General features: G+C 36.2%; 1 protein-coding gene and 1 pseudogene across 9 annotated transcripts in view; both read right to left on the bottom strand.

Moving 5' to 3' along the window:
* Positions 1 to 26,635, bottom strand: part of CACNB2 (calcium voltage-gated channel auxiliary subunit beta 2) — a 312,930-nt gene that overhangs the window by 154,326 nt on the left and 131,969 nt on the right. The gene's annotated exons all lie outside the window — the stretch shown is intronic.
* Positions 23,640 to 23,758, bottom strand: LOC112475732 (annotated as a pseudogene).

Genomic DNA, 26,635 nt, shown 5'->3' with positions numbered 1-26,635 from the left:
AGTCAAGAAATAAAAGACCCACAATCTAAAGGGATAAGGAAAAAAAAACAGGAATAGGTAAATCATCGAAGAGAAAATCCTAATGGCCAATAAACACGATAAAATGCCCGACTCAGTACTAATAAAAAATACAAATTAAAATCACAATTTACCATTTCACACCCAGTAGAGTGAAAACATTGAAGATACTTGAAAATACAAGATCTTGGTGAGGCTGTTAAGCAGGGGTCGGCAAAGTGGGACCCACAGGCCATATGCAGCCAGCCATCAGTTTTGCACAGCCTGCAAGCTAAAAATGTGTTTTACATTTTTAAGTGGTTGAGGGGAAAAAAATCAAAAGGAGAATTGCGTTTTGTGACACATGAAAGTTATAATAGGAATTTCAAAGTTCAGTGTCCTTAAGTAAAAGTTTACTAGAACACAGTCATGCTCATTCATTTCTGAGTCATCTATGGCTTCTTTTTCGCTAAAACGGCAGAATTGAATAGTTGTGACAGGGACCATGTAGCTCACTAAGGCTTAACTATTTTCTATCTGGGCCTTCACAAAAAAGGTTTGCTGACTCCTAAGGCAGAGCAACTAGACTTTCTTGCATTGTTGGTGGGAGTATATATGGCCATGTTAGCGATTAGCGAGTGAGCAGAATGTCATGAAGTTGTAGGTGTGTGTCCCCTTTGATCGACGTTCCATTCCTCAACACATACGTGAGTACATGGAGGATGTAGGTACAGAATGTCCCTAGCAACACTGGGGGTTATAGGAAAAAACTGGAAACGACCTCAACACATATCAACAGGAAGGTGGATGAACAAAGTCTGAGACACTATTCAGTAATGAAAGTGAACGGTTTCTAAGTAAGAACATACCTGGATAAGTCTCTACAAACACAGTGTTGGTAGAAAAAAGCAAGTTGCAGAATCTTAATACCTTAAGAAACTACAACACAATTTGTATAGTTTGAAAATGTGCAAAAATGCTATATACTTTATGTACTGATATGTGTATAAAGATAAATATGAAAATGAGTACTAAACACAGGATAATGGTTCGATCTGGATAGGAGTATGCATGAGAGGGTTAATGGGGGGGAGGTGACAACTCTGAGTCATGTTTTATTTCTTAAACTAGGTCATACCTACACCATTGGTCATTATATTATATATCTATGCTTTCTTGTATTCTGAAACAAATCATAATACATAACAATTTTTAGAATTAGGGAAAATACTGAAAAGAATCATGATACGAATAATCCCAATTCATTATATAGACATTAAAATGTTTATGGGTTATTTCTTTATATAACAAAATAGATATATGAGAGTAAGTAAAAGAAATGTAGTCTGCCAATTTTTGTTTTCACAATAACTACTGTTAAAAATATTTAGAAAAAAACTGGTAAGGAAACAAATTCTACTTATAGTGGCTTCATCTGGATAGTAGTTTGAGCTTGTTTTTTTCTCTCCTTTTAAAATATTCAGTGTTTTTTGAACTTTCTACAATAGGTTTATATTACTTTTTCAACCTCAAAAAAAGTGTTCTTAAGTACCTAACAGATAACCAAGGATTCTCTAATTCTCTAGGGAAATTAGAAACCTTTGTTTAACTCACTATTTACTATGGATTAGGGTATTTTAAATCTCTGTGAGGAGAGATAGTAACATAGAAAACTGATAGAAATGCAAGTAAATTTGTCCAGTAGAAATTAATTCGTCCAGCAGAAATGCTAATGATTTCTGTCTTATATAAAAGATTGCACCCAAAATTATTGTTTTATGCTCAGTAGAGCATTAACCAACTCTGGATCTAATTTAACAATCTTAGCCCAGTATTTATTCTTTCAATGACTATAAATACTTCTATCTCTCCCATAATCTTTTAAACTGGCTTTACCATCCTGCTGGTTCCCTCAGCGAATTTTAAAAAATCTTTAGCACACATTTATTCTATATTTACTTGAGAGAAATGTTCTGAAATTTTTGAAAAATTATACTTGGACACCGGTTTTCAATTTGAAGCATAGTTTCTTTTTTGACAATGACATATGATTACTAGCTTTCCAAATCTAGCCCACATTAATTTAAAATGCCACTAAAATATATTTACAACAGAAAAATGTTGGCTAATGTTGATTTCAGTCGAAAAAAAAAAATAAAACAGATTTGAAAAGGAGGAGGCTAAGGATGGAAACCGAATGGAAAACACAGTATTTCAATGCCTTCTCGAGCTCCTATAAAGTCTTAAATACTAAACAGTATTTTCTTATTCCAGGCATATCATTTGTTTCATGCATTAATTAGAATTTTTTCTTATTTTCAAATGGGATTGAGTGCTATTTTCTTGAGGTTCCTGGGAAAAAAACATGAAGAGGAAAGCTGAAGGAGAGAGATTCAGGAAGAAGTGCAAGCATCAGGGACAAGTGGAATGTTGAAAGAACAGGAAAGGGAATAAAGGGGGTACACGCAGGAAATGATGAATTTTAGATGTGACAGTTTATCATGCCAGAAACTGGAAGAAATGGCAAATACGAAACAATTGGGTCACTTTTACAGCGTTAACAGTAGAAAAGGGGAGGACAACAATTTAGGTGGGTAAGTCAATATCTAATAGTGATGTTTACGGCTTTTCATGCTTTTGGCAAATTTATAAGTATTTATAACTTAGGGGATGTCTAAAATACATAGCCGTATTATAAAATAAATTGTTAGAATGCACTTTCATTGTCGAGTATTGGAAAATAATCAACAACAAAACAAAAAACAACACGTATCCTTGCCATCCCTCAGGTTCCTGATTTATACAAAGGGGATAAGACTTCAAATGGTAATTGTCAGGATTACATAAAACATCTAGTCCCCATCTGGCATGTCAGAGATGCCAAATAAACGTTAGTTTTCCAGCTCAATACGTCAATAGGGCTGAGTTTGAGAAACTTGAAGGTGCCCTTTATACCAGGGCTGTCGATGTGAAGTACTTTAAATTATAACCCAAGACGACATGATGTGAAATTCAAATTATATCTAGATCTACCTCGGGTTGTCTAAAAGTGGGAGAGGGGACTGGAGAAGCATAGGGGCGTGGGATGAGAGAACCAGACCACTGTGCGTTTGGACTATCTCAGAAGAAGCCCGTGGGAGCTCAGCCAAGTGCCTGGTTATGCTGTGATTCTCTATAGGAGGAGCCTGCAGAGGCCCCTGGTGTAGCTGGGTATCAGATTTCACATGGAAGGACCTGAGGTTTCTGCAGTACCCTGCTGGCGTTCACACTGTGAATATTTTGCCTTTGCTTGTTTCTAATTCCCTTCTTCTGTACCACCTCTCAACCCCCAAATTGTCTCTGTTAAACTGTGAGAAAGGCTTAATGAGACTGACATTATAACTAGATAATTCCTGGAGTGCTGGTTTTATAACTAAAGATGCATGCTCACTAATCAGCCAAGAGAAGGGTTCTTTTTATTCTTGTATTTGTATTCTGAATTGTATTACCTGCCTACATAAACAAAAGGCAGGGAGAACAGCTTCAGCCATTCAACAAATGGGAGGCAACTTTCCCATTTGTTGTTTTAAACTTTCAAACAGCAGCAGACCTTTCTGGATGAGGAGGTGGTGACTAAAATATAAATATGTTATGTTGCCAGGAGACCAAAAAAAAAAAAAAATGTAGAATTTTGGAGGTCGCATATTTCAAGTGGCTACTCCAGACTTTAAAGTCCAGACTGTTTATCTAACCAGCAAGGATTGTGAAAAAGTTCCCTTGATCACACCCCGGTTTAGGTCTTACGCCACCAAGAGTGTCATCTTTGATTATAAAAGGCCATGAAATGTGTACGAGTGTGGATAATTAAGGCATGCATTAGCCAGACAATGAATCATAACAGTAAAAAGGAACTCCAGCGTTTGTGTACACTCGAAGGCTCACATGTGTTTTTGGTAAATAACAGCCAAACACATGGTTTTCTCGAGAAACAAAAATAGGAAACAATTTCAAATACATAGTAAAATACAACAAAAAAACCCCAAACAAAACAAAAATTGAGTTTTCTTTCTACCTAATGTGTCACTAATAATTTTTTTTTAATTTCATGTGACAACAATTCCAACGGAACTATTGGTTATTGATGGAGAAGAATATGAGAAAGGGCAAAGCAATTTTGTCCCAAATTCATATTATTTAACCTGAAAATAGTTCTCTTCAATTTTCTTCCTTGGATTTTATTCTCCTACTCTCAAACCTGCACCCCAGTTTACCTAGCTGAGGATGAGGGGAGAATCATTTAAATCAGAGCCACTGAAATAAACGAAGCCCCCTCTTTTTTATTTTATAAACATTTTAGTTTGGAGAGGGAACTCAGTTAGCTTTTGCCCTCTTCTTTCCTTGATAAAATAACTGTCTTTTTTTAATAAACCACGAGCTTTATCATTGTCAGGAACTTACACTGGCTAAATGACTTCCTTTTTGAGATAACATGTTAATTTAAAACATCACAACCAACCAAATGCGAGAACTGAAAGAGACTCTCTCCTCCACCGTCCCCTTTTCCCCATCATTGGATAAGACGGACTTGAAAACAGCTTTGAGTACTGTTATTAAGGAAGAACCATAGTAATTTTATCTAGGTCAAAGCTGCCACTGGAACCATTCCAGGAAAACAAGGAGGAGGAGAGGGTGTTTTGGGGGTTCCCTTGACCTCTTTATCCCCCGCCGTAGATCTGTTCCTTAGTAATATTTGACCCTGAAAGGCACGGCATGTAATGTTTTGGTACCTGCAACCTGCAATTAACATAGGAAGACTCTTTCTATATCGTTAAATGCCTTTCTAGAGTTAAGTATAAAAGAAAAACTGCTGATTCCTTCCTATAGTAGTTGAATGAATCTATGTAATTCGATGTATTATGTTTAAAATATCGATATTTCCCTTTAATACAAATGCCACTGAATTATGCACTATGAGGTGTGTTCTGGGGACTAAGGAGGTTACATAAAAAGCTGGGCTCTTGCACTGTTATTGAGATACCCACCAACCTCTTATCCCATTTCCCAATCCTCTTCTCCCAGCCCTCTGTATCCTGCCATCTTAAGGGTTTTCCTCCTATAATTTCCATTCCTCGCCTGTGCCGAGGGAATAATTATTTCCAACTCTCAGTTTCTGTGAGGTTGTTCTAAATGTTCTAGGTCACCGCGCTCTAAGCTCATGCATGCAATAAACATGCGCTGGGCTGCTCACACCTTACATGCTTCCAAAGGGACTCCTGATTCTCCTCACACACCTCAGTCTTGCACACAATAGTGAATCGTACCCCAAACCCCTGGGATCCAGACCAAAACACATCAGCAAGTCCTGCCCACTCTGGCAGTCAGCCTCTGTCACCTCTCTCACGACCTCCTTAGCAACAGCCCCTAACTCATCTCATGGCTGCTGTCCAGTCGCCGTAGAACAGCCAACGTGGTCTGTCTTAAAGCATGAATTCGCTTCTATCACTCTGCTGCTTAAAATCCTCTAATAGTTTCTCACTGCAACTGAAATAACTATGGCCTGCAGGGTCTGGTGAGAGCTGGCTCCTGGCCACATCTCTGACTTCATGTCCCCTCACTCTGTCCTGTCACCACTCCACTGCTGCCACATCTGGCCTTCCCTCTGGCCCCAGGGCGTGCCAAGTGTGTTCCTGTGTCAGCATTCTGCTTGGAATGCTTCCCTGGAGACACTCGCATGGCACCTCTGCTTTACAATGTTCAGATCTCACTTCAAAACTCATCTCCAAGAAGCCTGGACCTCTGGGCCCCAGGTGGAAACTGCTCTCCATCATATCTCCCTCTTTAATTTTTTCTACAGCATGTAGCAACAGTTGAAGGTACCTTATTTATTGATGTATTTATCATGTCTGCCTTCTCATAAGAGGGTAGATCTTATGGCTTGTCCACCATGCTAGTTTCAGCTTTAATGTCTACCATCATGAACATGATCTCTTACTGCTTTTAGAGTCATGTGACCTGGCCCACAGTCCAATAATACCCAGAAGTACATTCAGTAAAGGGGAAAGTACACTAGACTTAGAATTAGGAGACTGAGTTAGTCCTGGCTCTGCTGCCACTAACGAACTGCTTAGGTTACTTGATGTGCCTGAGCCTCAGAATCTTCAGTGCAAAGAGAGGCCATTCAGCTGGTCGCCAATGACTTGGTCCTACCAGGAACAGTTGTAAAACCGTTAGTCTATTAAACATGGTGGAGGAAAAGCCTTTATGTAATAGTCCAAATCAGTTAGAGCTACCAATTATAATCTCTAGGACATCCACAATTAATTTAGGTTAAAAAAAATGGTCAGAATAACTGGTACTTGCTTGGTTAACTGAATTTTCACCTAATTCTTACTTAAACTAAAACTTGTTGACACAGTAAATTCTAGGAGGAGTATGTCTGAGATTTTGCTGCATTTGTGTTTGATTATATAATATGTACCTCTATGAAGTCTGCCAAACATTTTAAGTATTTAATAATGAATGTGATTTTTATGATTTGTGTTATCTTGAAAAAGAACTTCTAAGTCTTTAAAAACTGTTTCAGCTTTGTTAAGGTAGAATTGACGTAAAATTGTAAGATATTTAAAGCGTACATCATGTTGATTTATGGATACATACATTTTGAAAAGATTCTCCCATCTAGTTAATTAACACACTCATCACCTCACATATATATACGTATATGTGTGTGTGTGTGTGTGTGTGTGTGTATATATATATATTTTTTTTTTTGGCTGACAAAAATGTAAGTTCTATTCTCTTAGGAAATTTCAATTATAAAATAAGATTGTTATCAACCATAGTTGCCATACTGCACATGACATTCTCAGAACTTACTCATCTTATAACTCGAAATCTATACCTTTAACCAAAAGCTCCCAATGTCCCACAGCCCCCAGCCTCTGAGAACAACACTTCTACTCTCTGATGAACTTCTACATTTTAAAAACACGAATTTATAAATTCAATACAATAGTATAAGATAAAGAAAGAAAATAGATCTGAGGCAAATGATGAATTTGAGATAAATTGAGGTACTACAAAAAAGAATACACAGGATGGCTAAAAATAAGATCGTGAGCTAAAATGCAATGGTTTTTATACTATGTAATTTTATTTTACTAATTTCTACAATGAAGTAGTAAAATCAGTCCTATTATCTAGATGCAAATTTACGGTAAATTGCAAAAAATATAATTGTTTACTACTTGATATTGACTACAAACTCTGACACGTTTTTTAAGCTTATGACTCTCCTACCCCATGCTTTTTACTGCAAGAAATGATTTTAAGAGTACTAACGCTAAGAAAAAAATATATTCACAACCACATTTTAAAAACACTACAGCCATAATTCATCATTTGCTTTTTTGAGAATAAAATCTTGAGACTATTTGTTTTATTGTTAGAGACTCTTTGAAATATATTACAAGTGGGAGCCTTATTCGTGTTTTAAAATTCATGTTTTAAAACTGCTTAGTACTTTACGCAGAACTTAAACAGCATGACGGTTGGAGGCGCCAACCCCTCACGCAGTTAAAAATTCACATGCAACTTTTGACTCTACCAAAACTGAATAGACTACTGTTGACCGGAAGCCTTATCAATAACATATTTTGGATGTTATACGTAGTATATGCTGTATTCTTGCAATGGAGTAAGCTAGGGAAAAGAAAACGTTAAGAAAATTCACAAGAAAGAGATAATACATTTACAGTAGCTACTGAAAAAAATTCCATGTATAAGTGGACCCGCACATTTCAAACCCGTGTTGTACAAGGGTCAACTGTATAATTGAGTATAATTGTGGCTAATCTGTGAATTGTGATGCATATGCTACATAAGTGGATAAATTAGGTAAACATGTAAACAGTGCCTTTTGCTTGAAACCAGTGGCTTCCAGCCTTGCTGCCAAGTAGAATCACTGGGGAACTTTAAGTTAAGCTGATGCCTGAATCCCAACCCCTGAGATTCTGACTTAATTGGTCTGGGATCAACTTGGGCATGTGGATTTTTAAAAGCTCCCTAGGTGATTCTAATGTGCGCTGAGATTTAAAAAAAGAAAAGAAAAGAAAAAAGAAAAAACTACTGCTTTAGGGTTATGTCAATTCTACTTTCTCATTATTGTTCATTGTTCAGTCTTCGCACCTTGAATTCTTATGCCTTTTGAATTTATACCAGGAAACCTAGGATTTGACCATTTTTAATACCCATAGACTGTTGAGGGAGGATGTCATGACACGCGCTGTCTCCAGGTGTCTTGGACCTTTTCGGTCCGTCCTCCTAGCACTGGCTGCAGTCTCGCCAGCTCCCCCACAGGCAGCTCTTCTTTCTTGGATCCAGTCCTAACTCTCTGTCTGCATTTGCCACTTCTGATCTGTCTTCAATTCTCATTCTACCTCCACTCAGGCCTTACCATACAAATCCCCCTTGCCCCAAGGTCTCAAGCCAGCCTTGCCAGTCCCCACTCAGTCCCAGTTCCAGAAGCCAGCCTGCTGATTATTCACAAGAATTTAGTAGACACTGTCTTAAATTTCTGCCCTCAGCAGAGGACAGGCATGAATAGTCATTAAAAACACTGCTGGTACAATTTAGTATTTCCAGATGTGCATATTTCCACAAAAGAGTGTTTAAGTACATCTGATATATCTGGAGGCTGAAGAAATGAATCAAAGGAGAATAATGTTTTTATGATGAACATATAATGGATATACTTAAAAAAAAAAACATCTTCTTTAGGTAATACGCATCTCTATTGTGGTCACTTGGACCCTGAAATCCATAAGTGATTTGGAATAACATAAGAACATATTTCAAGGTATTATCCCAAAGCGAATAAACAAATCGCGAATGTTCTAGAATACTATTCTTTAATATCACAGAAGTCTGACTTATTAGTTTTCAAAGGAAGGGTGGTCTATGGAAGTGCTTTAAAAAATCATTACTTTCTACTTGCTGAATTTACATGAAACACAAGTAAAAAATTCAACATATCCCACGGTTAGAGGAGAAAACTACCCTATTCCTAAATGAAAATGAGGATTTCTTAAAGTAAAACTTCCTCCAAGTGAGCTGATTTATTTGCAGTATTTAATCTAATTCAGTCAGAGGGCACAGAAGTACTGAAAATTCACAAGAAAGAGATAATAGCGTCTGAGGAAGGAGTTGCATGTCCACCTCCATCAGCCACTTTTCCCTGACTGTAAACACCACAAATCCTCTGCTCTTAGCCATTTTTTTTTTTTTTTAATAAATTACCAAGAAAGAACAGAGCTGGGTCAACATGCAATTGCGCTTGGATGACCAACACAGGGCAGCCACCCTGAACTGTGATTTTGAATTCAAAGCACCATTTACGTGGAGGAAAGGCTTCCCATTTACTAATTATTTAACTAGGATTCTCACATTTAACTGAAGGTAGCATTGATGATAAGCATCTTTCATTCATTCCTAAACTAACCATTCAATCCATTTTTCCTGTCTACTGGTATTTTTTCTTTCTGATTCATTATACCAGGTCGATTAATTGTAGTTGCTTTTCTCATTCGTTATTCATTTGTCTTGATAACTGAAGGCAAAAGAGCGGAAGTCAGTATCACAAAGAACAAGTTTGGAGTCCTGGCTCTTCTGCTTACTAACAGTGTGACCTACAGCAAGTGACTTTCCTCTAAGGGTTCCCAGTTTCTGCAACTAAAAAGTGGAGACGCTCTGGACTGGCTACATAATTTGTGGGGTATGACGCAAAAAGAAAATGTGGTGCCCTTTGTTCAAAATTATTAAGAATTTCAGTTCAGCACTAGCAGAGAACCAACCCTTCCAAAGCACAGGTCACACGTCTGGGGGTAATAACAGTACACCATTCACAGGGCTGGTGCAAGGAACACATGAGGTAACGCACGTCAAATGTCAAGCACAGTGTCTGGCTCACATGAATCCCCTGTAAACAGTGACTATTTTAAAAATATTATTTCTGTTGCCCTGTATTCTATGTTATACACTCCCCAACTGGCTTACTTATTTCTCATTGACTATTCCTTTATCATTACCATCCATTTAATTCAATAAGTCTTTGTGATGGCAATGACAGCAAAATTTCTGCAGTGAGACTGGCCCTGAGTTGACTCCAACCCATACTTTAAGACCCAGTTCAAGTTTCTCCGGCTTTCAGAAGCCTTCTCCGATCTTCTCAGGGAGAGAACTTCCCTTCATTGTCCACCGCATAATCCTTTGTCACAGCACCAATCACTCTGTATGTGCAAATAGTTATCTAATATGCTTCTCCTCCCCTTAAGTCTATAGCAAAAACTACATGAGCAAAAACTGTATCCACTCATCTTAGGATCACTGTGGTCTGACACATAGATGGTACCTAATCCTTGATGGATGAATGAAAGACCTATTCATTCTTTGCAAGCTACAGTATTATCCAAGATTTATTTGCCTTTTTTTGCCATTACATTCACTCTTAGGATCAGTTAGATGTTTAAAATAGTATTTTCCCTACCTTTTATGTGGTCTATTGTATATTCCTTACATTGTACCACTGTGCATAATGTTCTACCTGCTGTGCATCAGCAGGCTATTAATGGCATATAAAGTGTCATTTTCTACAATGACTTTAAGACTGAGATAACTAGATTTATGTTGTTTCATTTTCACATGTTCAAAGAACTGTCATCGTATTGTAACTCCTTAAAACATGCCTGAAACTCACGACCATTATTTTCTGGATAGAAAAATAAACGATAGGAAAGTCTATTAACAACATGTAACTTCTAGCCTCTGCTCCCTCGTTCAGTATAGTTATTGAGGGTAAATATATCTTTTCATGAAGACATTCCAAGTAAGTAAATTTTCTGATATTAAAACTATTCCCTTAAGTGCTCAAAAATATTACATTTAGATGCATTTTGATGTAAATAATCTCTACTTCTATATACTCTTATATTGAATATATGGAATCCCAGTGTACTTTTTCTTGGTGACTCAGGTCCATTCTTACAAACATCAAGTATTGCACTATGATTCTATTAGTGCGAAAACTAAAAACAACCCAAATGTTCCTCAACAGTAGCGTGTACACACAAATTGGGATATCGGTTCTACAATGGAATATTATATAAACATCACAGACTAATCTCAAAAATGTAATATTTACTGGAGGTAAAAAGCAAGCCTCCAAAGCATATATGCATAGAGTATTGTGTCACTTACAGAAAAAGTGCAGAAATAGGCAAAACGGTTCTGTAGTGTTTAGAGATGTGTGCAGGAATGATAAAGATAAAATGATAAAGAAAAGCAAGGAAGTTATCACCATAAAAATCAGAAGAGTGGTTACCTTGGGGCAAGGAAGTCCCGAAGTAATTACAAAGGATAAGGAGGTAGACAGATATTTCTAGGGGCTGCTGGGAAATGTTCTACTTTTTAGATATTTTAGGGGGATTTACATGGGAGTTTGCTTTATAGTTATTTGGTTAATATAGATAAGGTAGTGTTTTCTGGTTGCAATTTTCTATATGTATTTGGTTTCTATTTATTTTTATTTATTTTTCATTTTTTTTCTATTTTTTTAATCTTAAAAAAATTGCTAGATGTTTAAGGCAGAAAGTAAAACTTTTGTATTTGATAAATTGATGACAACTGTGCACACGAAAAACATTAAAAGTCTATTAATCTAAAATGACAGCCAGCTGTGGTCTCCAATGCAAAAACTAGATATTTTAAGAATTTATTCCTTTAATGTCATGTTTTGATCATTTGTCATCTACTTTAGGCTTTAGGCTCACAAAGATTCTTTTACATGCATTCATTCTGATATCATTAATATAACATAAAAATTACCACTGTATTTTTTTAGAAGAAATGAAATCATGTAGAGACATTTCATAGCCCTCAAATCATTGTTTCTAATCTGCTTATTCCACTTCATCCAAGGTCATTTTGTAAAATGATAGGGATGTAAGATGTTTTTATAAATAAAACAAATGGCAAAACGCTGAAGGAGTCAGTAAATAGCAAAGAACCTTAATAATCAACAAATACTAACAACAAAATATCCACCCCCTGCCTGCTCATTATAAGTCACAAGGTTTCATCCATGAAAGATGAGTCACATTTTTTCTGGGTATTATTCAGCTCATTTTAATGATTCCTGCCATTAGCTATGCTCTCTTAGAAATCAGGGGGTAATATTCTCAAGAAACTTAAGCATTCTAGAAAGCCTTCTCATTGTTGACAACCCCCAGCTCCCAAAAAATTTTACAGAGGGGGCAGAAAGTAGAAGGTGCTTCATTCAGCAGCCCAGAACTGACATGAGGTCATGGTTCCTGTGGCTGTCACTTATCTGAACTACTGAGGCTACTAAAACACAGAAATACAACTGCCTTCTGAGTCACTAATTTGCCATACCCCTGGTAGCTTGTGGAAGAAATTAAATCCTCAGAGAACTGTGGCATTCCGGAATGTATGCAAAGAGCTGAAACACATGCGAAGACAATCTCCCAACGTCGTTACATCATCATATTTATATTTCGAGTTGATCTATCAATTAATGTGATTGGTTATGTTGAGGTCGAGGGTGGGGGTGTTGTTGAGTGTGGAGGATCAAAATCAACCTCTTGTTCACCTGAGAAAGTGTCCCAAGGCCAGCAAGGATGCATCAGAGCTCCTCAGCTTTACCTGCAAAGGACTGTCCTTTCCCAATTCCCTCTGTTTCTAAGAGACACTTTTTCCTGCTGGCTCAGTCTTTAGGAATACTACAGTTAGTCTTACGTGAAGAGTTTACTAATAGTCTGAGAAGGAAAAAGGTGAGCTTTCTGTTCCCCTTCAGTGCTGCCAATAGTAGTTCTAACCACAAATCAAGTTAATCAAGTAAGGCGATGACTCTTTTAGTCAACCCATTAGTTTCTTGGCTGTGGTTATTCTATTTGTAATGAAATGACTTTTGGGGCATTCCAAAATTTGCTAAAAAGCAAAGGGCGCCTTTGACATATAAGTGAAAATCAAGTACATTCCATTTATAAACAACTACCAATATGCACAACAAAGTTTTTCAGCCCATCAATAAATAAAGAATAGTCAATAGTTATGGAGTTCTGACTGTTCTTTTCTAGTGCTTCACATGCATTAATTTATTCAACCTAAAAAATAACCCTATGGGATACACACAACTATCCCCATTTTTCAGATGAGAATAAGGCACGAAAGGTTAAGTAACCTGTCTAAGGTCACAGTTAGTAATTAGCAGAAGTCTAGATCTAGACTTTGTGCTCTCAGACATTATATTCTCCTGCCTCTCATGATTATGTCTTTTTTGTGTTCAAGGACTTAATTTGATATGCTTTGCTTAAAGCACTAGGTTTGTTTTTTTTTAATATATATATTTTGCTAGGGCAACCTTCTTTAACAATATGCTCACTTATTCAATTTAACAAACAAACAAAAATCATTTATTTTGTACTTATATGTCAAAGAACCAAAAACCAAATCAAAGAAAACGAAACAAACAAAAACAACAAGAAAGTCTTTGCTTTCACTGAAGATAAACAAGATAAGCTCCCTATTGTCAAGAACCTTCCAGGCTGACAGAAGAACTGATGAGTACATAAGGACTAGGTATAAAAGTGTCAACAGAGTTTTATGTGAAAACCGAAGAGAAGGAAATTAATTCTAACTAATGAGTAATCAATTTATGGAGGAACTGACAAGTGCCTGGGGAAAGATTGTAAAGAGAAGGATCAGGGGCTGACCAAAGAGAATGACAGTGAAAGGTACCCTAGGCAGAGCCTAAGAATATAACTATAGGAGCTGAAAAATGAATCTGGCCCCTGCCTACCTGTCTGACCTCTGTGCTGCCATGCCCACCACTGGCCTTCTCCCCCAGCTACACTTTTCCTTCTGTTCTGGAATCAGCATCAGACTCAGTCTTCCTCAGAACCTTTGTACTTGCCTGGAACACTCTACACCTTAGGTCACTGAGTGGCTTCTCCTTTTCTTTCAGGTGTCAGCAGAAGTCACTTCCTTACAGAACCCTTCATTCTATTGTGAAAACACCCACCGTTCTCCTTAATTTTTTGATGTTTTATTTATCTGCTGTCTTTCTCAGTTAGAATAGAAGCTTCAAGAGACAAAGACCTCAACTGTCTTATTCCCAATGTCCAGAGCGATGCTTGGCTCTGGAGAGAGAACTCAGCCACTATCTGTTGAATAAATGAATGATTAAAAGTAAGAAATTATCAAGAATGAATGGGTTGCTCAGTAGAATCGAACACTAGGAAAAATTTTGGTAGGATGAAGGCTAGCTACATGGAGAGGATCAGATTAAGCAAGGAGAAGGTTTTTGGAGACCTTTGGGGGGACAGTTTTAGGGAAGTGGGCTGTGGTAAGAATGGGAACAAAAAACATATTGTTGTGGGTTTAAGAGTGCATAGGGTAGGCATGTATTTCTTTCCACTCAAACTAGATTCAGAAGGTGGCAGAAGTAAAAATAGGCATTGTTCCAGTAAAAGAAGCTCGCCTTTCCTCTTTGCTGTCCAAAGAATGTGGGGTTTGTTTGTTTGTTGTTTTTTGGTAGAAAGAATTATAAAAAATAACATCCAAGGATAAAGTAAGCTGGACGGGTCTCCTGGGGCCAAGGGTCCCCTTAGACTTTGCATAATCCTTGTAAGGAAAAGGTCAGACAGTCGGGAGAGGAGTTTTTTATTTATCCTCATAGGATTCGTATGCAGGTTAAGACCCTCTCTATTCGTCTATATGGGTTTTTAATTCAGAAATAATTTGAGGTAATATCAACAGGAGCTAAGGGAACTTCCTTTTGACTTCACATTTTTAAGAAAACCCAGTTACCCAACATTTATTGAGAACTTAGTATATGCCAGTTCTGGTTTTCGGCACTAGACCTACAGAAGTGAATAAGTGTACACTAATAATGTAAGGAAACTACTTTAAAATACTCTGGAAATAGGTGTTTCCAATATCTATTAATCTTTAAGAAAACTTGCATATGAATGAAAAAATAGTAGTGTGTTCATGGAGCTGGTCCAGCTGATGGTTAAAATTTCAGAAATTTGGAGAACCAAATATAGTTATTACTGAAACAAATTATCAAACTTACAACTAAATAAATTATGCTTATAAACAAAGGTTAATAAAATTCAAAACTCCTAATTTGATAATTATTTTACTACATTTTGCTACTATCTATACTGTTGAGGTTATTTATGTCTATTGTACCTATATAATGGAATTACTATTTAATAGTGTACTAGTGAGCATTTCTTTTAAGCTCCGATTCAGGGAGGTCACTCTGGAGCTTGAAATGGCCATGATGCGAGTATCTCCACCACAGATATTGGCAAATACTATAAACCGGAATTTATTTTTATTAAACATTTGGCAGCACATTGCTGTTCCTATCTATAGATTAGAAATTACTTTATACATGTTGTTATCTAACTTTTTAGGTTAGGGTTAATATGTGAATTTCTAAGGGCAAGAGTTCTTAAAAAAAAAAAAAAGAAAGAAAAGAAAAGAAACCAAAAAAAATCACTAGAATTTCAGTTATCTTTACCGTGAGATGTTTTGAGTTAATAAGGTTTTGCTATGTGGCTTTTAATCTCTTGGTTCAAATTTTAAGAAGTTTCTAGGATGAAGTCAAATTCTTCTGTTGCTGTAGAATTGCTATTGTAAACAAATATATTTTCCACTGGAACATGGGAGGCTTTTTATTAAATATTTTTTTGTGTGTTTGTTTTAACAGGTAGCACAGATTTTGTATATTGTTTGATTCTGTGGTTAAAAGTACTTGAAAGGTTGCAACAACATGGATGGACCTCAAGATAATCATGCTAAGCAAAACAGGCCAGACAGAATATCACTTATATGTGAGATATAAAATCACATGACTTCACTAATATGTGGGATATAAACCTAAAAGCAACAAATGAACAGGACAAACAAACAGACTCATGGACATGGACTATAGACTAGTGGTTACCAGAGGCAAGGCGGGAGGGGGGAGGAATGTGGTAAACGGGGAAAAAAAATTAAAATCATTTCTTCAATTAAAAAAATAATTAAAAAATAAAATAAAATAAATGGGAGGTTAGTTAGGAAACAAAAGTACTTGAAAGGTAACTGAAGGCAATGGTAATAGATTGGTTTGGTTAACTTGGATGAACTTTTTTTTTATGAACATGGGAAGATGAATGACAGAATTTCAATTGTCTAAATATGTTTTCACCTCTCTGCAAGTAATTTTTTAGACTTGAACAAGGAGGGAAAACAGGAAAAAAATTGATTTTAACTGATATGACAATTTACTGAATAACATAGTTGAGCATCTTATCCAAAATAACAACTTAACATTTAAATTCACTAACAATAGAAATATTCCTTAGAATTATTTTTTGATAGATTGTAATTAAACGGTTCTTTCTTTCACCCAAATCTCAACTCTTGACAGTGGCACATAATGGTTTTGTAACAACTCTCTTTTCTAGAAAAGCTATTAACTATACTATTGGGATTTTAGTATGATAATTATGAATACAGAATTTCTATGTGATAAAATCTAACATATACTTGCATTCAATCATCTGTTCCCTCAATATTCAACATTTGCTGATTATAAAAAGCTAATAACACTCTGAAGCTACCATGTAGTAATCTGCTGTTCTACACCTCAAGTTAAAATACTTATTGATCGCCAGAAGCCTCTAGTAAATTGATTTCTTTCATCAAAAGCCTACAATATTTCAATAGAAAGGAATTAACTTTATCATAAATAAATGACCTGTAAGCCATTAGTTTTATAGTCACCACAAATAGAAACAGCTCTTTGAACGTGATTAACGAGGAGAATACAATGTTTTGCACTAGTGTGGGAACATACCACTTTCCTCAACGGAATACATCTGCAATTCTCTTAACCAGAAACAAATCTAAGAAGCAAAATTCAGGTTTACAAGAAAGAGTGCTATCTGATGGGTTATGGGAAACGTTCCCACCCCCCGCTCCGTCCCCCAACAGGTTGATTGCTACTTTAAATAAAACTTGGAATTGAACCTCAATTACATTCTCATCTATAGACCCCGAGCTTGGGAGAAAAGGAAAGTGATGACATATTCTATGCTGCTTTTAGGGTAAGAGATAAAAAGCCCAAAGATAGGAACTGAGTTCAGAGAAGCAAAGAGGAAAATAATTTTTTAAAAAATGCACAAAATTGGTATCACTATTAAAACAGTGGTTCCCAACCAGGGGGTGATTTTGCCCTCCCCAGGAGACATTTGGCAAGGTCTGGGGACATTTCTAGCTGTCACAGCTGGAAGGGGGTTGCTATTGATATCTACTGAGTAGGAACTAAGGATGCTGCAAAACCTCCTGCAGTGCACGGGACAGCACTCCGCACCAAGGAATTGTCCAGCATGAAATGTCAATTGTGCTAAGGTTGAGAAGCTGCGATGAAGCTAAATTATTATTGTAGTACTAGGTTCTAAAACAATTGCTCAAAACAAAGGGGAAGTTAAGGGAGGTATGCAACACCAATTATCTATATGCTTAAAAGTTCCTCTCTCATTTTAATATGAACATTTGTTATTGACAGTGCTTTACTTAACACAGCCATAATAAATGAAAACAGTCACTGAGTGCTTACTACACGCTAGGCACTGGGCTATGCACTTTACTTGCATTATTCCAATTCAAATTCATTACAACCATTTGATGTCAGTACTGTTATTAACACAGGAAAATTATCATTTATTGCATAAAATATCCTCTAGAGGTCAGCAGTCACTTATTCTGTCTCTAAGTGCCAACAGCGTGACCTTGAACGTTGCGACAAAAAAAGTCAATGTTATGAGAGCTCTCCAGAACTCAGTTGGATATCATTTGAACATCCTCCAAGAGTTATGTAGTCCCAAGTGCTAGAAAATATACGAGAAGGAGGCTGGACTTATCAGAGGTGTTTACAGTTAGACAGAAAAAGCATACACTAATCTTAAAGCTAAAGAAAGGCAAAATTTAACCAGTGCGCACAGGAGCAAGACCAAGGAGCAGATCAAAGACTTGGATGATCAAGATTCTTAGAACTCTTCCCTGCCCATCTCATATCCTTATCCTCTCAAACACATATGTTTAAAGGTTACTGATACAATAACCTTAAGAGATCTAAGCATGTTTCATTGTAATCATTGATAAGGACTCACTCGGAGTCTGGGCCAATATTTCTGGTCATTATATAATCTTAACTGGCTGAGAAAGTATGATATAAATTATTTCCCTGGCGAGTAAGCATAGAAAAATTTAGAATTAAAAACAGCAATGTGTCAATGACTAAACAAATATAATATTTTTATGAAAAGGAGCCTTGCCTATTTCACATTTTATGTATTTTTACCATTTAAGAGACTTTGGCTCGGTAGAACAGATCAGCTTTTTAATTCCAATTTAAAATACTTAACTGAGTCATTAGTTTAGACCTGGGATTTTAAGTCGAAAACTTACTAAGTTTATGTACTAAATTAAATATTTAAGAGACCTTAAATTTCACCATATTTATCATTTTAATTTATTTCATAAGATTTACTTACTTGGGGAGTTGTGTTGGATAAGTGACACATGTAAAAAGACAAGGAGTATTAAACATGTAAATGTATTTTAAAAGGTGTTGGGCCTGAAATAGGAACAAAGTAGTTTAAGGTAAAAAATGACATCCTCAAAGGCGTAGAAAGGGCCTATTGTAGGGGAAGAAAACGTGTGGTTTCTTAGCCATGAACTAAAGTGCTCCAACTCCAAGAGTGAAAGCCTTCCTGCTTCTAACCCAGGTGATTGTGGGGTTCCTGTCTGGTGGTTCCCTGATTACACATCCTATAGGGAGGTCTGACTGCCACACAGCCCTATGCACCTCCGGAGAAGCACAGCTCACCCTCCCATTCAGATATGAGGGGTCTACGGAGGAAACAAAACAAAAAAGTTACAGAGGACCCCATGCCACCTGCCCATATGAAGCAATGCAGGTATTTGCTCATAAGTAGAAATAATGACAACCAAACATTTGGGGAAAAAAGAACTGATCCAAAATAAATAGAAAAAATTGACCCTTGATAAAATAGAAACAAAACAAGAAATACAAGCAAATTTAAACAAACAAACAAAAGGAAATCCAAATCTGCATCTGCAGAGAACCAAGGGGTTATTGTATTGCATTTATAGAACGAGTACAAGAAGCTACAGAAAAGTATCAATGAGGCAATAATAATGTTCTTAGAAATTAAAATATACTTGCCACCATCAAAAAATTCAATGATTAGGATAATTAATAAGAGGGGTGTATTTGAAGATCGAAGTGGAGATATGTAAAGCCAAAGGAAAAAAAAATGATGGAAAATATGGAAGAGGTTTAGAAATAAGGATAGCTCCTAGCATTTCAACATTTACCATTAAAAAAGATGGAGAAAATGTAAAAAACAGATATTTTTAGTCTGAAAGTTCTATCCAGTGTTAAACAGGACACTTGAGAAAAAGGCTTACACCGAGACTTATTCTGATGAAAATTTTAAATTCAGGGATAAAGAGAAAATACGAAAAGCTCCTAGAGAGGAAAAGTCAAAATATCTATAAAGGAAAAAAATCAGGTTGATATTAGTTTTCTTAACAACTCTATATGATTGAAGACAATAAAGAGTTCTGAGGGAAAAATACATTTTGAAATTATAATTCCATATCAAGACAATTTATTAATGAAGCATAAGATCAAAAGAAATTTTTGAAAGTGCATTATATGTATATTTAATTACTAAAGGTTTTTAAGCAAAACAAAAATTAATCCAGAACTTCATGGAATATCAACCACATTATCACTTGAATAGGACAGAAGTAGAGAAAACTTTAAAAAAAAAATTCCTTTTGCTAGAAGGTATGAGAGTGTCACATTTGAGTAGCAACTTTTAATGATATCGGAGTACATTTGTTTCTCCATAGATCTACTATGTAAGTGATATTTTTTTAACCATTATATTATAAATGCTGTTTATTAGTTTCCAGTTTTAAAAAAATCATATTATAGAATGAAGTTAAAGACTTAATTCCAATTTCAAAACAGAATATAACTGACATAAATAACAAAAACTGGAAGTTATAAGAGGTAGGAGGTAGTACGTTTCAAATTCCTCATCTTTCAAAGTGTCTAAAGTTAATAAATTACTAAATGGGGGATAAACTAATCTTTAAATATATACTGGTAACCACCACATGAAATGTATAAACCCTCAATATGATTTTCCCCAAGGAGTAAAATCATATTTTTTTCTTCCATTTAAACATTTTTCCCAAGATGCATGCATTGTAGCAAGAATAAAAAAATAAGAATATACAATGAAAGAAAAAGTTGAGAGACAAAAACTTCCAGAAAAGGATTGTTGGATAAATAAGCTACATATTTTATAAATCTACCTTAAAAATTAATTTTTTTTATTGCACGCTTTTCTGGGTTCAGAAATAGAGTACACCAAATTATTACGATCAAAGTAGACTTAATTTTAGACAGGACACAGAATGTCATTTAAGAACTACCAAATCCAATCTTAATCAGCAAATTCTAGAATTTCAAAGACTGAGCTTTCAAACACATTTCTGAAAATACAATAACAAAAGAAAAAGCTAAAATTAATAAAAAAGAAAAAAGAAATAAAGAAAAAGCTGTACTATTCCAAGTTCAGAATAAACTATTTGGAAATAATACAAATATTAGAGGCTGTATAACTGAGGATCTACAAACAGGCTTAGAAGTAGTCGCACTGCAATCATTTTGGAATATCATCAGAATCATGCACCAAAATTCTAGGTTCCGAGACCAGGCATTCATGTGTGTGGTCAAATGTTCCCTTAGCAAGAGAGGCCTTCTCTAACTAGCCTTTAGAGAAACGCATCCCATGCCCCGACTTGTCATTCTTCATCTCTTTACCCTGTTGCATCTGTCTTCAATACCTGCCATATCACATATTTGACTTCAATAGCCACCATTTCACATATGTTTATTTCCTTACCCTGTTGCATCTGTCTTCAATACCTGCCATATCACATATTTGTGCCATCCCCACCCCCAGTAGAATGTAAGCTCCTCGAGGGCCAGGACTCATTGATTCTCCAGTACACACGACAGGTACTCAGTAGTTACTAGTTGGATGGATAAAATAAGTATTCTTAAAATATCTCTACATAGAACTGGTCACGGAGATATTTTTATGTTTTATTTCAAAGGGCAAATTTAATCTTAAATATTTACTTTTCTATCTCTATTCCATCTAATCAATAATCCATTTATTATATGTATGTTTAAAAACACATCCCTCTCTTGTTCTCGGTGGACTATGTATCAGGACGTCCATTGTGAAACAAATAGCAATTCATGGATCAAATAAAAACAATGTCTTAAGGGGCTACTAACGGTCAAGGTTCTGGGATGAATAGATGAAGACAGCATCACATGGCTCTAACCCGGAAGGTCTTATCTTCCCATCCTACCGGAACATCAACAACTTCCTGGTCAAGTGCTATCATCAGTATAAAAATTCTTGGCAGCCTGGCATTCATGTAACTGCTGGCGATGTATTTGATCTTGCCTTCTTCTGTTTCTGAAAAATCCTCTTTTTACAAAAACCAGGAATCACTTCCCATATCTCCCTTTTACACACACAAAGCATAAGGTAACAGATTCAGTCCAGGAAGTACCATCCGATATTTTAAATTTTGAAACCATGTCAGACAACACATTTACTTTTACTTCAATACTGAAAACGTTGGCTTTAGTGGAAAATGTTAGTTTTGGTGGAGATACTGAAAATGTTAGTTTTAGTGGAAAAAATAATTTAGTGGTAATGATGAGGGGAAAATACAATCCTATCACTTATAGGGCATAAACTTAAAAAAATAAATAAATAAAGGCAATTTTACAATGCTTCTAAACCAAAATGAGAATCAGAGTATGTGTATATTCAAAGAGTACTCTGGTTTAAAAATATATTTTTGAAAGTGCTTCATTTTCTGGCTGACATCAGCAAATACACATCATTTCTTGATGACATTTTAAACAAAAGGGACAACTTGTTCACCCAAAAAAAGTTGTCAAGTCATACCCTTGACTCATTTTGCCAAGAGCTAAAGGTGTCAAGCATACCTTATGCCTTCCATAACTTTGCTGGCTCCCATACTTGGAGCTTTTAGGGTTGTTTTTGGCAGGCTGATGCATATTCAACTTACTATTCATTCTGACCCCAACGGCCAGATTGCAAGAACTGCTGAAAATGACCTTGTGGGAAAACTGAATGGTAGGTAACCCAAGAAATCACTGTAATGCTTTTAGAGTTACAATTTTAAAACACATCTGCCATTTTATAATGATCTTTCACGAAACATAAAAATGCAGAATATGGATGCATATTATTTAGACTTGAACCAAGCATGTTTTTGGTTTATGTGACTGAAGCAGTGAAATATACATATGCCTCTGACCAAAAAATTTAACCACTTTCTTCTTTGGCTCCTGAGAGAGAACATGTGTTTGAATTATGTCTTTTATTATAATTGATTTGGAAATTTTTATCTTTTATTTTTATCAAGAGATAAGCTCCTTACTGCCACTTCCTAAACATTTCCCACCCGTTTGGGTCAGTGACCTCATACCTTTTCTTAGAGTCCATAACAGCAAAGTGCATGGCCTCCTTCCCACCTCTGATGCTGTCTTTTAATTCACGTAACAAGTATTTACGGAGCATAGTTACTATGAGCCATCCCTGTGCTGGGAACAGGTATTCGTTGGTGAATAAAACAGGTGAAATACGGTCTTTGTTCTCAATTTAGTAGGGAAGAGGGCAATCAAGAACAAACAACTGGTTTACAATTGTAAATTATGAGTGCCACAAAGTAAAAGTATTATGTCCATTTATCAACTTTTGAGGTATTCCTCTGTTTTTCAAACACTGTTTTACTTGGCCTGGTTTTCCTCTAGGCTACGCTCTCTGTCATCATCCAGAATGTCACAGGCAAAATTCTGTCCCTATCCTGAATTTCCTCTACTAGAGAGGCTTTCATGTCCTCACCAGGAATCCACATGCATAATTCCCACCTATTCTTGCCTTTACCCCAGATGCTTTTAACTGAGGGACTACAAATCCTGAACCTTTTCTTTGATCATAACCTTTTTCATTTTTACCCGTCTGCTCTTTTTCTTAAATAAGCCTACACTTAGCCTTTCCTGTGACCTTGAATCCTTTAACAACTCTGTGAAATTTTCAGTCTACCAACCTCCTCCTGGAATCTCTTGCTTCTCTCTCGGACCCGCTACACCAGGGCCAACATTCCAGCAGTAGAAACTTCAGTGGTCCAGAAACCCTCACTCCTCAACTGTCTTTAGTTCCTACCTATTAACTATAAGGATAATTTCAGTCATTTTCTACAGAGTTACTGCAAATTGTTGGAGAATTTCAGTACAGGTCAATTTATCCAACTTCACCATGACTCTCAAAATAATGCTCACAAGTGCTTTATTGTAGAGCTTTCTTCCTCCTAACTCATTCTGCTCATTTCCTTTTATTGTTTTTATACTTTTATTTTATTATTTTTTTTAACGTCTACAGCACCTGGTCTTCCTAGGTGGTCTCCCATCCAAGTACTAACCAGGCCCAACCCTGCTTAGCTTCCGAGATCAGACGGGATTGGACACGTTCAGGGTGGCATGGCCATGGAATCTTCTCATTTTCTAAGGACCTCATCTCTATCCAAACAAGACATGCCAACCAAAACAGAATTTACTCAAAATTCATGTCATTAACCACATACAAAAACTTTACATATTCATCTCTGTGTTCTGCTTCTCCTTAAATTCTTAATTTTTTCAAAGGTTAACCCTAGACCTCTGTATTTGGTTCCATATTCTCCCACTTGCTCCAAAAATTTGTTCTCTATCTACCAATGCCCACATCTTCCCTCAATTCCCCTCAAGTGATTGTGGCCTACTTCCTCCTTCTGGAAAATGTAGGCCACACACTCCTTACAACTCATTGCATTTGTGCTTGACTATCACCAATTCCTTGAAATTCCTCTTCTAAGATCACCGGATGCTCTTTTACTAAAATCACTTTTGACCCAGTGTATACAGCCCCCCTTCCCCCTGAAATCCCAGGATTCTGTTTCTTCTACCTCCCCGAGAGCTCATTTTTATTTACAGCCTCTTCACATGCAAGAATTCCCTAGGATTCCTCCAGCAGCCCTCTTCTCCTTCTCCCGCTTCATCAGGAGTCACAAATGACAACCATGAGCATATTCTGGCTTCCAGTTATATTTTGTTTAACTTTTGAAATGTTGAGGTCCTTCGTTTTTAATGAAGCCAACACTTACAAATGAGAGGAGACTTTACATAAAATCTGAACTTCCAGTTTGCTCAAAAAACCATAATTCATACCAACTATGAAATAAGGACAAAAAAAAAATAAAAGAAGAATGTCAAATAGATATAAATGACTGTTTGGTGTGAAAGTAATAATGAAAGACGGCTTCTTCTATCATGTAGAAACCAAAAGATACGTTCACTGTAGATTATGAAGATTTGTACTGTTTACTACAGATATTACTAAGTTAATTCTCTCAATCCTCTGTTCTCATTCTCGTCAGCCTTATCCACATCTTTACTTCAATAGTCCCAGTTATTTGTTTTATTTTATATTATTCTCCAATCTTATTTCAAAAAGGATTTGATTTGGAGTTCTTTAGTTTACTTTTCCTCTAAATATTAAACTTATCTAATAAAATCTGAACTATGAAACAAGTGATAAAATAAAACAATAGATAATGTAAGCTTAAGTTTCAATTCTGTTTCAGTCGCATAGTAGAGTCCGTCCACGAAGTAGATGACACTTATTTTCTTTAATCTAAAAGCTTCCCTTATTCTTAATTTTATAGGTAATAAGGTTTCCATGGGGAAGAATATATGAAAGTAGATAAGAAAAGTTAGAAGAATCTACAATAAGAAGTCATCTTAATTCATACTTCTTTTTACTCCCATGCAAAAGATACAAAAATCTATGTCTGGCAGTAATTAATCCTAAACCTCTATTTTCCAATGTTGACACTTCAATTTCCATGACATTTTGTTCCAAGAATAATGTATACATCTTTCTGCAGAGAAAATGAAAAGTGAGAGTGAAAAGTCCAGGATGGTCTAGAGGGCAAAAAAAAAAAAAAAGAAAAAGAAAAAATCACCCTTGTCTTAATTAAGGAAGAGCAGAGATTCTGCCTTCATACTTATTCAACTACATTGAAATGTTGCCTAATATACCATCATTTTAAACTCCTAATAGCATCGAGCTAACATTTTGAAAGATTTATGTATGTTTTGAAAAGAAAAATCCATACAGAACACAGGGAGAATGAATTTTCTGTCCAGTGGTAGCATAAATCAAGGTTTTGTTAGCCGTATTTGATTTCTTGCTTTGGTGCCTTGCTAGCCCACTAAGCCTGGTTGCCTAGCAACCATGGTAGCTTTGCTGAATATAGATATTAACAGGTTTAGGTTACACTGAAAAAAAATAAATAAATAAAACTAAAAATGAAATGAGCACAGACTTATCCTTCACCTGGAAACTTGGAGAAACAAGCAATCTTTTCAACTCAATATTTGAAACAAACGTATTTATTATATTTTGTCACACGCCATTGCCTTAGATGGTAAGGATAGTTCACTGCCTCATTTGAGGTAATACACTTGTCCACTGAGTATTGAGACATGTGCTTGTCCACTGCCACCATGACTTGCAATTTCGTCTTTAAAAACATGGGTGGTTTCTCTAGACATTTAATGAATTTAAATCACATTAGAATACAGTAAGAACACTTTGATAATGTTTTATAGTGCTGAGACTCTCGGAGAGAGACACCAAGGACAGAGTTGGATATGCACCCACGTAAAGAGCCCACCTCACGGGGTAGTATTTAGTCATCTTTCCAGTATTTTTATGAGATTATTAAGAAAGCAGCAGGAAATGAAGACGCTCATGTGAGCTGTCACAGCTTCTAAGACTTCAGTACTGACTCTTACTTAGACAAGCAAGCGTGTCATCTGAGACATGAGACAGAGATGTGTTTTGTTTTCTTTTCTCCCACTCTCAAACATTTCTCACATCTCTGCTTTTCTGTCTGTACTCCTGCACAGGCTTTAGGGAAAACAAAAACAAAAATAAACTCTCTCTGCTCCTTTATCTCCAGAGGCGACACCAGCGGCCAACAAGGTCCTAACTCGACTTTCTTCACTGAGTTCCGCCACACCAATGACCCCAGAGAGATTCCCCGTAGATCTTCGGGGTTTAAAGGATACCTGCTTATAGGTATGAAGCTTTAAGACAGCTTTATGAAGAGAGCAGGTTGTATCTGTTTAGCCCAGATTGCACAAAGCTGCAACCTGCCTGCGAGTCTAGAAAAGTCTACCCGATACTTGTCATTCAAATTTAAAAATATATGTTATTACTGCTGCTACTACTGATGCTGTTCAGATCACTGCAGTAACAGAAGCCACACTAAACTACTCAGAATGCTGCTCTGTAGGTTCTGGGGATCACCGTGACAATATCTC

This window comes from Pteropus alecto, unplaced genomic scaffold (assembly GCF_000325575.1).
Source record: "Pteropus alecto unplaced genomic scaffold, ASM32557v1 scaffold11, whole genome shotgun sequence".
NCBI classification, from domain to species: domain Eukaryota; kingdom Metazoa; phylum Chordata; class Mammalia; order Chiroptera; family Pteropodidae; genus Pteropus; species Pteropus alecto.
This window is presented reverse-complemented; position numbering and strand designations above follow the sequence as displayed.